Raw genomic sequence first — 18,083 nt, 5'->3', positions numbered from 1 at the left:
TATTTTCCCGCAAACATCGAAATTGAAGGGAGGTTTTTAATAGAAACCTTGCGCAATGGAGGGCTGGAAAATGGGTATCTCAATTTCTATTAAATTTTATCTCACATACGTAGAAATACGTTCCTAATTTTTTTTTTATTATGCCGACAGGTGTAACCAACAAAGGCAACACTATAGGAGCTCAGCACATGCGTGAAAGAAAAATAAAAAGTCAATAGTAAACAAAATAGACAGCATAGGTATGTTTCCATTTCGAAGACTTAATTTCATATTAGATTAGTTTTGTTTTGTATATGCTAGTTTTTAAGTCTGAAGATATGATGATGCAAATTTGTGTTCGTTAGCGGTTATAAATTGTGATAAGAATTCATTGGTAAAAATGGCATTCATAGATGAAGCATAGGGCTGGCGACAGAGCGTGGTTGTACTGATAGATTCAATGAAGTTCAGATTCTCAGAAAATGCCATCCTGATATAATCAAGGAACATTCACACACAAGAAACAGTCAGCTGTAGCGTTCATGACTTTGGACAACGAAAAGGGAGGTTGGGTGAATAGTGATCCTAGGTTGTAGTCCTAATTGCTCATGGAAACCCATTTTTTAACTATGTTTATTCTTTGCTAGTAGGTCAAGCGAGGTTTTATCTATATATCTGTAAACTATTTCTAAAGAAGCCAGAGGTAAACGTAAGGAACGCATGCTTGTAAGAAACCAAAGGTAAAAGGAGAAAAAAACCCATCTGCTTCAGTTTATAAGTTACCTCTATTTTTAGATTCGCTACATATACGGACCTTTCCTAGCAATCTTGACCAGTCATCAAATGCAATTACTAGTCGGTATTACTGTCTTTGAAGTTTTTATATTTATAAAAATGAATCAGATTATGTTGCACCCAAACGTATGATTAAGGTTTGAAGCTTTGTATAATTATATCTGTTTCTTTGTTATCCATTGGATGATGAACTACTTTCCCTGTGGCATATATTAAATTTTTAATATTAATTAAATCTACATTGAAATGCTTCTGGAAAAAACTGTTTGAGCTTTTTTGAATCAATGTTGTGAATCACAGCGTGATCTATCATCAGGGGAAAAAGTCAAATTCTTCCTCTTCCTGAGGATGGCTTATGGAGTGTGATCTGAAATGCTGATTTAAAAAAGCTCACAGTTTTTTCCAGAAGTATTTCAATGGATTTATGATGGACTTGGGAAACTGGAAATATTATTTCTCAATTTGATTAGATCTGTACTGAACATTTGTCTACATATTTTGCCCCTAGCACTCAGAATTTTATTGTGAATGTCATCAGCTCTGTAAAGGTTAGAGGGATTATGGTCTGTGGATGGCGGACTTGTGTTTTTCATCCCAGAAGATTCAAGTTTTTACTCATATTGCAAAGAGAAAATAGTAGGATCTTGAATGGCTTTATGACAAATGAAGTGGAATCGTTTGCTTCTTGCCTTCAAAAAGGTTACCACTTTGGCTTCTGCAGGCAAGTTCTCACCAGTTTAAACTTTTTTAAACTATCAAAACTTTAATGGTTCTTCCTGACATGAGAAATGTTTCAAGTCTCCGAGTTTCAATCCTGAATATGATACATATTCAGAATGTAAGGTCCAAATAGCCTGGCAATTTTACACAAAAGCTAATCAATAACGAATGAATATTTTTTTTTCTCTTAAATACACATAAAGTTATGTTGTTTAGCAAAAATCTCTCAAGATAATGATGGGACAAATCCTTCCTTAAAATGCATTATGGACTTAGCAATGGAGAATGCATTGTTTGGTTGCTCTAAGGGATAATACTATTGGCAACTGGTTCTGTGTAAGTGTCCTCCCATCTACCAGACTCCCACAATATACTGCTAGATAGTCTACTCAAGAACTCTCCAATAACCTTAATGCAGGCCTGATTATCAATCACAGCCAAGGGATATCTGAGGTACCCTAACCTAACGCAAAATTATTAAATATAAGAATTGCACTTGTGCCAGCATTTCACACCGAGCAAAATAAAAGTAGTTGAAGAGCAGTATGAAGTGTTGCCATAGGTTAAGGCCACCGAAGGTGATCTAGCAACAGATAACGACCTAGTAGTGGAGCATCATGGAAGTGGTTGACCATTCAAAGCAGAATTATGATAATCATTTTGATGCATTCATCACAAGGTAGTTAACATTATTGATGCACTCATAGTGGGGTTCCACTAAAGGACAATCATCACATGATGGTTGGAATTGCACAACAGAAGCCGCACAAACACAACACTACAAATTTGCAGAAAACGACAATTCTTCTTTAATTGAAAGGAACATTATTAATTTCACGAGTAACTATACTATTGTGTTCCACATATTGTAGTTATCACTCCACTCCCTTCTCTCAGTGGAGCACACTCTCTTAAGGAAACACCTATCCTTGCTTTTTGTTTTAGGCTCTCTAACTCAGGATAGCTGCATACAAACTTCTCTCAACAAATATAGGGTGGCCATTGGGAGCGAAAAGAGAGCTTCTAAGAAGGATGTTTGTTTTAAATGGGGGTCTTTGGAGAGTTATAGTTTCATGGGAGCTATAGTGGGAAAGATTTTGTAGTTAACCTCTATGAAGAAAGTTCCAATAGGGGCTTGGATCACTTGTAGAATGTAGCCTTGTAAAGTCAGTCATGCATGATTGGCTAAGAGTCACTTGTAGTGATGTAAAACCTAGTGTTTGTCTCTTGCCCAATAAGGTTTTACAAAATTAGTCTTGTGATTAGCTAGAAAGCAATCTTGGATCTTTTGCACAATGATGTCTTATGATCAGCAAGAAGGTGGTTTTTCGATCTTCTGTATGAATGGAGTCTTGTAGAGGACATGTTGAGGGTAGAAGCCTTTACATTAGCATCAATCCAAAGCAAAGGGTCACCTATTGTGATTCTTGAAGGTAGTTGTGCTTATCTTTCATAAAGGTTGATGGGATTCTGATCGTTTGTATGAATGGAGTCTTGTAGAGGACATGTTGAGGGTAGAAGCATTGACATTAACATCAACCCAAAGCAAAGAATCACCTATTGTGGTTCTTGTTGTGTTGTAAATACACACGCCCAATTGCAAATGGGGACCCCCACTTTTTCGCTTTCTAGCTTATTGTTCTGCTTAGTTGTACTTACCTTGGCAATAGTTTTAGTCTTTTAGCCTTTTTGAGAGGGTAGTGATGTCTTGTCAGTCCGGGAGAATGTAGTTGGTTTATCCTTGAAATGCGTTAGAGTGCGGAATTCAATCCTTGGAAATGGATGCGAGCAAGTCAGGAATTCAAGTTTTGAGTCCAGAATCCATGAACAAACGTCAGCACTAAGAATTGAGGTCGAAAATGCAAAATGTTGTCAAGTTGTAAAAGTTGTCAAAAATGCAAAAATGTTGTCAAGACGAATTGTCAAGGAATTGAAATTTTCAAATGCAAAGTGTGAATTGAGATTCAAAGTTCCAGGGATGTGATACCAAGACAAGGAAAATTCCTTGTCAAGGTCGGATTTTCTGATCTTGACAGGAGGAAAATAAGAGAAATTCTATGAGCTATCCATGATAAGGTTGCAATTTTTATAGAAAATCAATATTTAAGGTGTGGAAATCTATAGTCAAGGTGAAAATTCAAGTTTCAAGTATGATTATCCCTTTCAAGTTCAAATTTCCCTTAGGCATTTGTGGAAAATCCTTGGACAACCTTCAACTGCGCCCTTGTTGTCCTTGCACAACATGGAAATGCGCCTTTGGTTTGTCCTAGCATAAGGTAAAAATGTGCCTTTATTGTCCTTGTGCGAGGTAGATTTAAGCCTTCTTGTCCTTAATCAACATAAATATGCGTCCAAGAGTCCTGGTGAATCGTAAAATTTTGCTCTTCTTTTTGTCCTTGTCTAGTCTAGATGTGTGCCCACCGTTGTCCTTACACAAGTGAGAAATCCGCCCTTGCTAGTGCCTCTTCAACCTTCAAACCCGCCTTCACTAGCCCTGGACTACTTCTCAAAGCTGCCCTTGCATAAGTCCCTATACAACATGAAATTCCGCCATTATTGTCCTTGCACAAGGTCAATATGCGCTGGAAATATCCTTGGAATCCTGCTGACAGTCCCTGTCAAGGTGGAATTTGTGCTCTTAAAGTCCTTGCATAGCCTCTAAATCCACCCTAGTAGTCCTTGGAAACTATCAAATTCCACCCAGCAGTCCCTCTCTGCCTTGCAGATGCGATTAGCAGTCCTTGAGCAGAGCTAAAACCTGCTCAGCAGTCCATGGTGATGTGAAAAATGCTCTACAGTCCTTATATAAATCCCACAAGGGTAGAGTTAAGCTGGCCGACTTGATCAAAATGAAGAGAATTTTAAGTTTTAAAAGCCAAATTAAATGATTTCAAGACAGCCAACTTGGTAAGTGCTAATTTGAATTCCAAATGCAAGCATTTTAATGACTAGGTCGACCTTATTGAGATGATGAAATTCTTAAAGTACAGTGCATATAAATGAGAGTTCAAATGCATAATTTTCAAAGACAATTCACTTCATATTAGTGCAAATTAAGAGCAGACCTGGGGCTGCAAACTACATCAGGTTTGCAACCAATTTTATAGCAGATCAAAGGCAGATTTCAACTGAATCAAGAGCAGATTTGAAGAGCGAATTCTTAACCAGACTTAGAGGGGTGCAAATCAGTGAATTAAATCAGACCTGAAACTTGATTTTACAAGGGAAAAGTGCTTTACAAGTTATTGATAATGCAAAGCCTTAAACTTGCACTTTAGTTTTATATTTCATTGATTCATTGTGTTTCTTTTTTTTTTTCAGATGATACATAAAGGAACAATTGGAAGAAGTCAAGTGCAAGGAAGTGCATGGAACATGGAAAAAGGGACTCACAACATCAAGATTCACACTTCATGAAGATGCAGGGCAAAGGACAAGATCACTTTATGATGGACTCAACTATGACAAGGACTTTTAAGGTCAAGGATTTCCAACACGTAGAGGTCAAGGTTCAGGTCATACAAGAAAGCGGATGGAAAGACAAGATTCACACTTCAAGTTCAACATGTTCAAGACGATCACAAAGAGAGATTGCTCTACAAGGATTTTCAAGACAAAGGATTCAAAGCAATGATTGCAGGGATTTATGTGAGTGAACATATGCAATCCAAAATGAGGACAAAGAAGAACATTACTTTATGATGGAAGATTCTACAACGACCTTAGATTTCCTTTGGAAATCCAAGATCAAAGGAAGGAACTCAACAATGTGAAGGAGAAGAACAATATTCAGATAAAGGTCAAAGACATCAAGGACTAAGGACATAGCTCAAGACATAATGAATATGATGACAAGATCTACATTTCACAAGGTAAGATAAGACCCACATATTCATGATGAGGACTAGCTCAAGACATGAAGATGACTTCACAATGATGGTGAACAAATGAAGGAGAACAGCTCAAGAATGTAAGGGAATTACAAAAGAAGAATTCCAAAGAATGGAGAAACATTTACGAGAAGTCCAAGACATGAAGAAGAATAAATGAACAAAGGAGTCCACATAATGAAGGAGAATCAAGGAAATGTTCCACATTTCAAGAGGACATCAAGGAGTTCAGGATCAAGAATGTCCAAGAAAGAAGAATTTCAAGATTCCAAGGATGAGAATGGAAAGGCGAAATAGCAAACTCAAGGAAGATTCCAAAGCATGAAGATAAAATGTGATCAAGGAGAATATTGTGATAGTTCTAGAAGAGTTGATCAAAGTTAGAAACTTGATCAAGATGATGCAATTTGGGAATATGAACCATCACAATTCTTCCAAAGGAAGGAAGAAGTTGAGTATCAAGAGATATTGCTAAGGATGAAAGTTTACAAGATATACATGTTGAGGTGGCACCCATTCATCATCAACCAATCAAATAATGACAAGTCAGCATGTTCGGATTCATTAAACTTGACTCATCCTACAAGGAAGATAAGTGGACATGTTGATGTCGTATCCTCACCTACTCCTTGTTAATTGTGCCATCAAGGCTATGTAACTTTCTCATTGGTCCTTCACTTAAAAGGACGTGCCTTCAAAGATTTGTAATTTTTTCATTGGAGAATATTAAATGTAAGGTGGTGGTTGTTATAACTAATCCAATTAGGGTTTGCTTTGAATTATCTTGATCGTTGATTTTGAATCAATCTAGGCCATTCATTTGTAATCAAGGCCTCTATATAAAGCTTTGCCTTCTCATTGGTAAAGGTTAATAGTTGATAGCCTTAGGAAGCAAGTAGAAGTAGTAGTAGTAGTAGGAGATCAAAGATTGTTGCCAAGACTTTGCTGAGATAAATACATGATTTTCATTGAAGATATGGTGGATCTTTGTATGAGTTTCAACATGTTGCATGGTTTCCACTTCTCAAGTTTTATATTGGTTTACATGGAGTTGATTAGTTGAATGGAAGATCTTATTGTTGATTAGCGGTGAAGCCTATATGTTCATACCATTTGGAATTTGTTGATTGCAAGTTGCAGTGCATGGTTAGTTTGAACTCATATTGAAAACTTAACTTCAATTGCTCTATGCTCATCGTTTATGGTGTTGATGTGCATAAGTGATTTGAAAATCATTTGCGTACCCTTAGGAGATTGCACCATCTTTGTGTAGTTGTTTCCTCATGGCGAGAAAAGCTTGGTTTGGTTTCACTAAGTCAGCAATCATTTCTCACATTGTTAGGTATTAGATTAGATTCTCTACTGCTTTCCTTTTGATCTTTGCTTGGTAGAAGTTAAGTTAGTTCAAGTTCCAACAAAGCATAAGTATCTTTGCTTTAACCAGCAAAATCACATCAATTCACTAAGTCTATCCATTATAAAGTCGCAGAGTTCACATTGTAAACCTTGGGTTGCCATATTTGATCACATTGTTTAGCATATGAGGTTTCCTTGTTCAAGAGAGGATAGAATACTTAGTATTTAATTTTGTGTTTGAGGTGTCATAAAAATCACATCAACAGTTCTCAAAGGTAGTTGTGCTCATCTTCCATGACGGTTGATGGGAATTCTATGAGAAAAGGATGATAGAAACCATATTTACAAGGCTCGTTGGGACTTGTCTCGACTTGGCAAGTCTCGAGGCAATCCACCCTCGCTGAGTCCAGAGACTCGGCAATCGAGTTTTGCCTAATTTGTCAAGTTTGGTGGACTCGCCATACTCATTGAGTCTAGGCTATTCTTGACCTAGAGACTTGACCATTTGAATCAATTAAAACAAAGTTTACAAAATTTTAATACTTGTTTGGTTTATAACGTGCCCATCTAAGATTTTTAAAAAATATGAAAATGGTGTGTACCATGAAGGTTTGTGTGGTTTTGAAGGTCTTCATTTGGAGTTGCTAGGGGTGTTGCCCTCAAACCTCTCGAGGGGCACTGCCCCTTGACCCCGATGGGGATGTTGCCCCTAGATACCCACAAGGGGTGCTGCCCTTTGACCTTGTTAGGGGTATTGCACCTAGACTCCCACAAGGGGCATTGCCTCCAAAACCCAGCAAGGGGTGTTACCCCTCAATCTCATTTTGGTGTTGCCCCCAAACCCCCATCAAACTATAAGTCTAAGCAAGTAATAGGTCAATGATGAATCATGGTTGTAAAAATCTACAAAATGCATATCCCTTGTTGCAAATCTCTACTTCACAGTCAAAGTCACATCAAGGATTATCTTGTTTCACACATTGGACAACTTGTTTAGTATACATGGACTGCCATACTCAAAATTGGTATGCTATACCATCAGTGTGTTACCGAATACAAGTTAAGTCATAGTTGGCAAGAAATGCCATTTTCATAATGCAAAATGTATCAATCATGTCTTGCATAGACAGCTCAGAGAACAATCCTATCTATTAATACCCTAGCTAAGGTCAAAATAGAACATAACCATTTATCTTTTTACTTAACCATTCCTCTTTGTTAATGAGCTTGACAACAAAACATACAGTCTTGAAGGCTTCAAGAAAAATTTAACAATAAATTTCTTACTTGAATATACACACCAGTCACCGAGACACAAGCAAATATCATGGCTACATCATCATCCAAGACCTATCTTAGATTTCAATGCATGACTTGTCATGATGTTGGGATGAGTAATGCTAGCTCCTCTGAGCCTTAGAATTATAATTTTAGTTTTGATGACATGGATTTCATATTCCATGAGTTCTGTATACACTTGACAATATTTATATATCTAAATGTGTTATTTCCTTAAGCTAAAATTTGCGTTTTCCGTTATAGTTATTTGATCGATGTATACTTGTATATGTGATCAAAGTAGCTTCTATTTGATGAGGTTATTGTATCTTTAAGGTTTATTTTTTAAAGGGCTCATGAAACAAGTTTTAAATCCAAAAAAGTCTTTGAATTTCTTGGGTTTTTCAATTTGTATAGTCTTTGCTGAGTCTGCAGCGAGTCCGGGTGCCAAGTTTGAGCCCAAGTCCAAATTAGCTTGCTGAGTCTGAGCCTTTTAACTATGATAGAAACACATCAGCAAACATTGTAAATTGAATATTTGGCTCAAACGAAGGATAGAGGAGCATTAATGGTAACATGAAGCACTGTGGTTTAATGTTTTGATTGGTGAGATATTGTGCACGGACTGGGTTGGTGTCTTTGAGAGACTGTATAAGTCTATGTAGTGGCATGCAACATGCTCGGAGATTTGAGGTAAGAAAATAGTGAGAGGGGAGGCTTTCTACCCCTAAGGGTAACATACACACTCGAAGGTTTAAGGTTGGAATGTCCAAAACTATTTTTATTTTTTATTTTTAATAAATTCACGATGAAAATGCATGAATCTTAACACCTTTTGATCATCGAGGTCCCAATATGGGTAGGGTGAGAGAACATGGCGATAGATATGAACAATATTAAGTCCTTATCCTTGTTGGAAATAAGCTAGATAGATTTGTAAAACTTGCAATTACAAAATGGTAAATAATTAGTTCTAGCAGCAAGCCTTCTAGAACAAATACAAATTCTATAACCTTTGGTGGAGAACCACACAAAATTACATAACAAAATAGTAGAATGTTTGAAGTTGGAAGAAGTAGCATTATTTTCCCTCCAATACTTAGCTGATTGCAAAATAGAAACCCATATACAATGACATAACAACAATTCCCAGGCTAGTAAATTGTAAAATAAACAGGAAGCCACTCACAATGTAATAAAGCATAATTTTTTAACTTTCCAAAATGATCATTAACTCCCAGCCATATAAAAATGAACTCATAAAACATGACAATTGGCAAGGACGCTGGTATGACTTGGCAGATAGGCTGTTTGTGACTGAAACTGAAGCAATACACTCAAGTAAAGTACAAAAAATATGCAGAAAGGTTGCAGCAGACTGTATGATGCCCTAGCTGAGCCATATGACTCACATAGTGGTGTTACAGATTCCTGGAACTCATACAAACAAACCAAATACTGAAATACTCATCATTGAGCCCTCCAAATGCTATTATGGGAATAGAAATAAGCATGGCGCCCTTCCCAAGGAAGTACGGCTAGGTTAAATGCAATAATAACTCCCTTGTGATTGTATGACCTTGTGAAAATCCTTCAAATACACTAATTAGATTTGCTGAAATCAACAAATAGAATTCAATCGATATTCTTCACCAAAATGAAATTCTTCAGCACAACAAAATCTTCACTTCAATCTTTTGAGCCCTATGGTGATCCCTATGTAGAATCACTTTAAAAGAATCAAAAGGTTTTCATTCTCCAATCGAAATACCTAAAGGTTTTTTCAAGTTAGGCAAGAAAAAGAACAAAAGTTTGATCTTTGAGAAAAGGGGTTTTAATATCATAAAAATGGATGTTTTCTTCTATGCCTAACCTCTCCTTTTATAACCCTCTTTAATTTTAGAAACATTTCTTGCTTTATTCTAGACATGACTAGAAAATACCTTTTAATATTATAGCAACCCTAATAAAAATAATTAAATTATAGCTCATTAATATACCTAAGTTGTGGAAATTATTGAAAACCATCAGAATAAAAAACTGACTACACTGGAGTGAGATCGATGATCAATAATGAGAATCAAACCGGATTGGTTGAATCCTTGCAAATAGATGCTCTCTAAGAACCATGGAGAACATACTAGAAGTCGTAAATAACTTCAAAAAAGTGTCATCTGAGTCCTTTAGACCCTCTGAGCTCATTGGTAACATCAAATAACCCCTGTGATAAGGGTGACACACATCGAGAAGGTCAGTGCCAATTGCAATGCAAGAGAACCCAAAAATGGGGACATTACAATTGCAGCTCTCAAATGCTATTGGATGCTTATTTTGCATCAACATTTCACCAATCCCCTCTCTTTTAGCATCACATTCTAGCACAAAGGAAAGTGAGAAATCAGGAACAACTAGCATAGGGCATGAACTCATTAACTCATTGCTTCTTTGAGCTTATCAAAAGCTCTTTATGCTGCACTAGTACATGCAAAGGCTACTTTCTTTGTTAGATTTGTTAAAGGGTGCTACTAGCTATGAAAACCCCTTAATAAATCTCCTATAATAGCTAGAGAGGCCAAAGAATTCTCCAAGTTGAGTAAATGTCTTTGGGAAGGCCAATCTATGATCGCTTGTATCTTCTCTTGATCTTTTTGAACTCTAGGAGCATTGATAACACGCCCTAGATAAAAAGATCTTTGTCATCTCTGTTGCCCCCTACTTCGTTTTTTTTCAAATTGCCTATCCATAGGAAGTTCTTCCTTCCTTATTCGCACTTGCCCTATTGGTGAAATCCTAACATGTCGGAGTTATGTTTGATTTTTCCAAATTTAACTTTTGCCCGATATCACGATAGAATGAAGAGTTAATACTTATCGGGTGGCGACCAATCAATCCTCGCAGTTCCCACTTCTTATTCCTCTCCGATACCCGATGTCCCTCATGAACTGATATCGGAGTATCTGAGGTTTTTAAGCTCTCTTCTTGTTGGTCTCTAAGTCAGTCCACCGTTATGCACAATTTCCAAAAAGCGAATCGAAGGAGATTCGCGAAGTACCATCATTAATGATAGATTAAACGGTTAAGAGCATGCAAACGATAGTGGCACGAGTAGTAATTCTTGATATTATTACTTTTCTGCCAACATAATTAAATGCATCACCTTTGAAGACTGACTGAAGTAATGCATGCCATCATGAACTCCCTCTGTCGAAATGGTTTTGCCTCATGATAACCAACTGCCATTTGATAACCCAGACTTGAATTGACTTGAAAACCAACAAGGAAACATCATTCAAGGGTTGCATGCTCTTGCATGGAAACAACAAACCGACTTTGTCATATATAGGAAGACTATTGCCTTTTTAAGAAAAATTGCTGAGCAAGCCGAAAATCACGAACGACATCTGCTAGAAGAAATAGCTGCTAGAAGAAATCGTAGTGATTAGTCTGAGAAGATGGTGCTTAAGGGGAAAGTTCCCATGGTACAGCCAGATGTTGAACAAATGTAGGATGACCTCCTTTTGGACTTGACCAACCTTTCTTGAGAGCTTATAGAAGATGAAGATGAATTTTCAGCAATCCTTTGGGTACTTATAGAAGAGGAGACGAAGGCTGAGATGATCGATAATTGAATTGCCAGTTGGAATCCAGTGCCCGAGGAAGGAGTCTGAAGTTGACAGCTGTTTATAATATGAGTTTAGTGTTAGTTCTAGTAATTTTTGTTTTTATCTGAAATCATGTTTAAAAGGTCGTTTTCAAGACCATTACTCTGAGACGAATTGTTTCTTGAAAACGGAAAAGGGGTTTTTGATATAAAAGGGGATAGATAGTAAAATTAAAAAGGGGAGGAAGGGGGAAAAAGACTAAAAAAAAAGCAGACTTTGTGTTTTTCTTTTTTTAAAAGACAAGTTGATTTTACTGTTTATCCTTGAATATGAAAATTTCGAACAATTTATCCATATGATTAGACTTTGTGCTACAGTAGATTTTGAGTTCTTCTTATGTGGATGCATCTTGTTGTAAGTTTTCATATGATGTTATTTTAAGGCTTGTTTCCCCGAATTCATTTGTTGTTATATGGCTCTCATCTTTGTGTGAGTCCTGTGTGGCAATGGTTAGTGGATGATTTGAATTTGAAGTTGTAGTAATTGATCTTTATACTTTGTTGTGGAGATCATGCATAATTCATTATTCAGTCTTTCTTTACTTTGTAGTTTTGCCTTTCCTGCTTTCTGGTCAAAAGCACACCTTGAAAAACCCCAAATTTACATCATAAGAGGGAGCTGTACCTCCAAAATTCAGAGGAAAGTTGCAGAATAGAACAAAACTTCTCCAATTGTTGATTAATGGTTTTCTCTCTAGTCCGGGCTAGGAGTCATATCATAACATTTTGAAGAGAGCAAAATTTGCTAACCAACAATCTCAAACTCACATTTGGACTCCTTAGTGAATAATACCCATGCCTATAGAATACCAAATATTTCATCTTTGTGCCTCAAATGATCCTCGCAAGTCTTGTTGGAGATGGGGATGTCATCAAAGAATATGAGCACAAACTTCCTCACTGCTTGTTGAATACTTGATTCATACACGACTAAAAGGTAATAGGTGCATTAGTCAAGCTAGAAGGCATGACTTGAAACTCATAGTGTCCAAGACTCCAAAGGTGACACTTGAAAGTTGTCTTGTGGATATCTTCATCCTTGACCTTGATTTGATGGTATCTTGATTTGTCAAATAGATTGTACCTTGTAACTCATCAATTAGCTCATTGATCTTGGGAATTGAATATCTATTTTTGATGGTCTTCTTATTGACGGCTCTGCAATCTATACACATCCTCATGGTATTGTTCTTCTTTTTGACCAAAACTATAGAAGAAGCAAAAGGATTTGAACCAGGCTTGATACCACCCATGTCTAAGAATTCACTGATGGCCTTCACAATCTTTTCCTTATGCTTCCTAGGATGGCAATAAGTAGTGATAATGGCTTGGCCCTTCCTCAAGTTCTATCACATGCATGAAACCTGTATTATTGGCGATCTTGGAGGTGTGTCACTGAAGACCTTGCTATGCTTATCAAAAATGAATTGGATATTGATATAATAAGTGTAATGTACCCTTCCTAATTTGCCCTCAATCACAATTCCAACAATTAGGGTTACATCTTGTCAAATAAATATTTCTTCAATAATGTGATCCTGAATTTGAATCCTGCAATCACAACATAACAACATATGCATATATATATATATATATATACTTAATCGTAATGGTTAGGCAAATCAATTATAATAATAGATTACTAAGCATATTAGAGTTTGGAGGAAGAGACATGATGGGTCCGCCTGAAGCCATTTCTACACCAAGCCCAAGGGGATGTCAACCACAATCCTCTTGCTTGCTTGGCGGCTTGTACCTGCTGTCCCCATTCATGTCTCATCTTATTGAAGACACGTGCCCTCTTGTAGGATTGGGGGGAGGTTGAAGGGGGTTACTTGACTTTGTAAGTGCCCACTTTGTCCTAGGCCGCAATGGTCCTACTAGGACAGCCTCCTTACGAAGCCACTCACCACTCATCTCTTACTCCTCAGGCCTTCTCCCACAAGAGGGATTTCAGACAAGTATATCTATCCTATATTCTTTCACAGGAATTATATTTAAACATTACTGATTAAACAAAGCAACATGTATAGCAGATATATATGTAACTAATTGAAAAATATATATAAACATTATTCATACCCAAGAATATAAGGAGATAGTGATAATCTGATGGAGTTAAGAGGACTGTTGCAATCTAGTTCAGTCTGAAGTCTCTTCGTTCCAAGGGCTGTTTACCAATCTACTGTTTGCAATCTTCCTCTTGTTCGATCTGCTGCTATTGTCTGATTTTATGTTGCTGCTGCTGTGAAATTATTATTTATTGATGCTTCCATAATTTTCCTTGATTCATATTGTATGTAAACTTCCTAGTTTGAGGCTGCCAGTCATGAATCAGATTTCTATTTATATGTATTCTATTACCAGAGTCTAATTCAAATATTTATTTTATTCAGGTCTGATTATTTATTGATCCTTTCTGGGATGCCCTTCCCCAAATGAATAAATCCTCCCTTTATATTCTCCACGGTGGAATGAAAAGATACAACCTTGTTTATCATCATACCCTTTTCCAAGGAGGTGTTCCTTCAATAAGTCGCACCTTTTCAAATAACAAATAAATCTTTAACAAATTGTGTATACTTATCTTTGTCCTTAGATTAGTCAATCATATGTATCATATTGAATCTACCATCTATATCTTGTAATGAATGAGAAGTCAGCATGATATGACTCGGACTTTTGAAAACGGATCATTACTTGTTTATCTTTCATTACATATTGCTGTTTTAATAGTCACTACCCTTGCATTATAATGATAACTTCTAGCACTACTTATTTAATAGTTGTTTGTTTTAAATAATATAGGATGAACTCTCAATGATCGTTGGTTTTGTATTAAGTTTTAACATTAATCTTTTTGTCACTAATCGCTATAATCGACGTCTTCAATGATTTAATCACTGCCTTAATATACTATCGTATGAGCCTTTGTAATTGCTGTCTATAAATCGTTCTAAGCATCAGCAATGGTTAGATGGCTAACGTCCCATAGGATAGAATTGACACCTTTTTCTTATTTTGCCTTGGTCTGATTGAGAATGCAGAAAATTGTGAAGTCTTAAAATAAGACAATTTTCTTTGTTCAGGTGTTCCTTAATTTACTCAGTTAATATTGGTGTCATGGCAGGGACATGACAATAAGACTTCTTACTATCTGAAGAAGCTTTGATTGTTACCAGATAATTGCTTTCCCATACAGCCTAATCTCGGGAGAAATTTATCTCCATTCTTTTTGTAGAAACGACTTTCGGAGATCCATTTGCCATTCCATGAAGCACTACCTCTTTTTTTCTCCAACTTGGAACCTCAATTCCATGGTTTGATAGTTTTGTGGAAACTCTCAAGAGGGAATGTAACCATAGCACTCCCAATACCACATTGATATCTCCTATGCCAACAACATAGAAGTCATCGCTCAAACTCATGATTGCCCAAGGTGATGCTCAGCTGTGGAATCTTCTTTGTGCAAGGAATGGTAAAGCCATTTGCAACCATCACATTGAATCCTTTGAAGTATTCTGTCTCTAGGCTTCTCTTGGCTACCAATCCTTTATTAATAAAGTCGTGGGTTGCCCCACTATTTACTAGCATTGTGATCCTTTATGTAATATCCCCAATAATTTTTTTTTGATTTTACAATAAGATTTACAAAGCAGACACAGTAACCCGTTAAGGTTAGAGAAATAATCCAGAATAACTGAAAGGAACCCTTCCACCTTTTGTTCACCGAGAGCCCAATCTGGGAGGGTGAGAGCATACGGTGTTCTAGGGATCATTTGCACCATAAACCAACTGAAAGATGAATACAATAATGGGCGGCAAGCCAGCCCCTTCCGCTTATCCAGCGGGTAAACAAGAAACTTGGCGATAAACCAGCCAAGAGAACAACACATCAAGACACAAATCACTCAACCGCAATGTTTCAGCGGGAGGATTGAATCACAACAAAAGCTCAACTCGATTGCTTATTCAGTGAGAGGACCATCACAAACATAAAATCACTCAACCACTAACTCAGTGGGAGGACAAAACTTCAAAACTGAATTACAAAGCAAGAAGGCGGCTAAGCTAGCCTCTTCCACTTATGTAGTGGGCAAGTAATACTTCAGAAATGGTTAGTAGTACTACTACTTAACCTTACAATATAGAAATAGAGAGATAGAATAGAGAAGTAATGCTGTCCAAACTGATAAAACACCAAATCCAACACACTGAAAGAAACTGCTACTGCTGTTCCTAATTCTGAGCATCAATAACATGCAGACCAGCCATTCCCAATTTCAGAAATTATTCATAACTCTCCCAAAACCCATCGGAATTGCATCAAATCAAAAGCAAATGATAGATATAACATAGGTGACCAAAATAGAACCTCAAACCTGCAACTCCAGAGAGTGGAAAGCAGCTGCACACATCCCAAGGCCACAAGGAAAGGGGGCAGTACAGCAGAAAGTTCGATCTGCTCCAAAAAATCAGAATCCACACCAAACACCACGCCAAGTTTAAAGAATGTTTGCCTTCCCAGTACGCTTCCAAAGAGCCGATACCCAGAATTATGGGTCGCACAGGCAGGGAGATACGAGCGAATCTTCGCTTCAGCCACACCAAACCAGCAACCCCAGAAAACACACCACACATTGAAAAACTGAGATTACACACTGAAAACTTCACCAAGGATACACCACTCAGCTAGGTACTATGTCTCAAGTACGAAACTGGCAATACTAGGGAGCCACACTTTGAAGCTTCAAGTTCAATCGCCAAACCGGCAGCATAACGATGCAATTTCATAAGATAACCAAAATGAAAGCCCAAGGCACATACTTATAGCTTTCTCCTCAAATCGAACTGCATTTCCCTCCAATATGGGATCATTCAAATTACCTTTCATTTGCTCCAATTTCATTTCATGTCATTTCCTAGACTTGGTGCCCACTCCAAGACTCTTGGGTGAACTTTTTAAGTTGTCAGTATGTTATAAAATAATAACATTACAAAGCATCAATAACATGAAATTTGGGCACCCACCTGACTTAGGAAAAATATGAAACTTAGGATAAAATAATATTTCCCTTTTTTCCTAAGTTGTCCATCAAAATCAATTAAATATTAAAACCTTGCCTAAGGTATTAACATATTAAGAAGTGTCTTCATCAAAAATACTGATTATTGCCAAAATCAAGGATGAAGCTGTGCGATGAAGATCACAGAATTGTGCTGAATCAGGACCCTGACCGAGACTGCTAGAAATAGAAACGCTCAACACAACCACTTACTAAAAATAGTAAGTCAAGAATACTACTCCGAAAAACATGATCTTCGCACCCAGAGAAAGAGCTTGGAAAGCTCAGTAGAACTGCATCATCCAAACAACGAAACCCTAACTTACTAAAAATAGTAAGTTCTCACTTCACCAAAGAATCACATGCATGTTATGCCACCCTGGAGTTCATGGAAAACCCAGAAGGAAACTATAAGTAGAATTGAAGAATTCCCTCCTGACAAACCCTAAAAAGCTCGAGCAGAACTCCATAGAAGTTGGAAACCCTAATTCTCCTTTCCAAATAGCCTAAGGGTCTTCGGAATAGGCCAATGGACCATTGAATGCACATCACTGAGAAGGGGACATTACACTTTACCCATTTAGAACTCTTTAAACTCTGAGGGGGTTATATTAGGAGTATCGGAAAGTGTGGGAAAGGTTGCTCTTGAAGTTTCTTCTTCCTGTTTTAGGTTTTGGTTCCTTGTCTTTAGCTTAGGGTCTTGGGTTCCAAAATTCTCATTGGAAACCACTTCATACAATGTACTTGGCCTCAATAAAGAAATTCATGTTTGGGTACCCATGCTTCCTTTCAAGTGAAATATAGCTTCTTTTGCCTCAATTCATTCTTGGCCTCTTTCTCTCTTTTGGATGGCATATTCTTTGTTTGAGTAAATACTTATTGAAAAGGTTTCTATGAAGGAGAAGCCTTTGATGGGAATTCACTTTTAGGCATCGGAGTCTCTAATCAGGGACCTTTTGATGGTCTCTTGCAAAGAGGGTGGTTTGAAAGCCTTTACGAAACCCTTAGAGGTTTGGAAAGACCTCCCATAAAATGCATAGTGAGTCTCCTCTCAGAGACATTAGGAACTATCTTAGCTAATCTTTGGAATTCTACTACATAGTCTTCCACAATGTTATACTATTTGAGCTGGGCCAACTCCATGGAATGATTCTCAGGGTCCTTTCTATCAAATCAATTAATCTTCTACTAAACTCATCGAGGATATTAATAAGGCTATGACCCGTGGTGATCAACCCATGGTACCACCATTCGTGTGCTATGCCCTCTAGATGGATGGTGGCAAACTAAATAGCTTCTTCTTCATACATGGGTTAAATGATAGATGTGTCTACTTTT

The 18,083-nt window shown here is 37.2% G+C and overlaps 1 protein-coding gene across 1 annotated transcript in view; it reads left to right on the top strand.

Moving 5' to 3' along the window:
* The first annotated feature begins 203 nt into the window (after positions 1–203).
* LOC131036642 (uncharacterized) overlaps positions 204–18,083 on the top strand; it is a 64,853-nt gene continuing 46,973 nt past the window's right edge. Inside the window, exon 1 of the mRNA XM_057968573.2 lies at positions 204–239. The gene's annotated coding sequence lies outside the window, so the exon portion shown is untranslated. The remainder of the gene's footprint in view (positions 240–18,083) is intronic.

This window comes from Cryptomeria japonica, chromosome 1 (genome assembly GCF_030272615.1).
Source record: "Cryptomeria japonica chromosome 1, Sugi_1.0, whole genome shotgun sequence".
Classification (NCBI taxonomy): Eukaryota; Viridiplantae; Streptophyta; class Pinopsida; order Cupressales; family Cupressaceae; genus Cryptomeria; species Cryptomeria japonica.
Note: the sequence above shows the minus strand (reverse complement) of the source record. Positions and strands in the feature narration are given on the sequence as shown.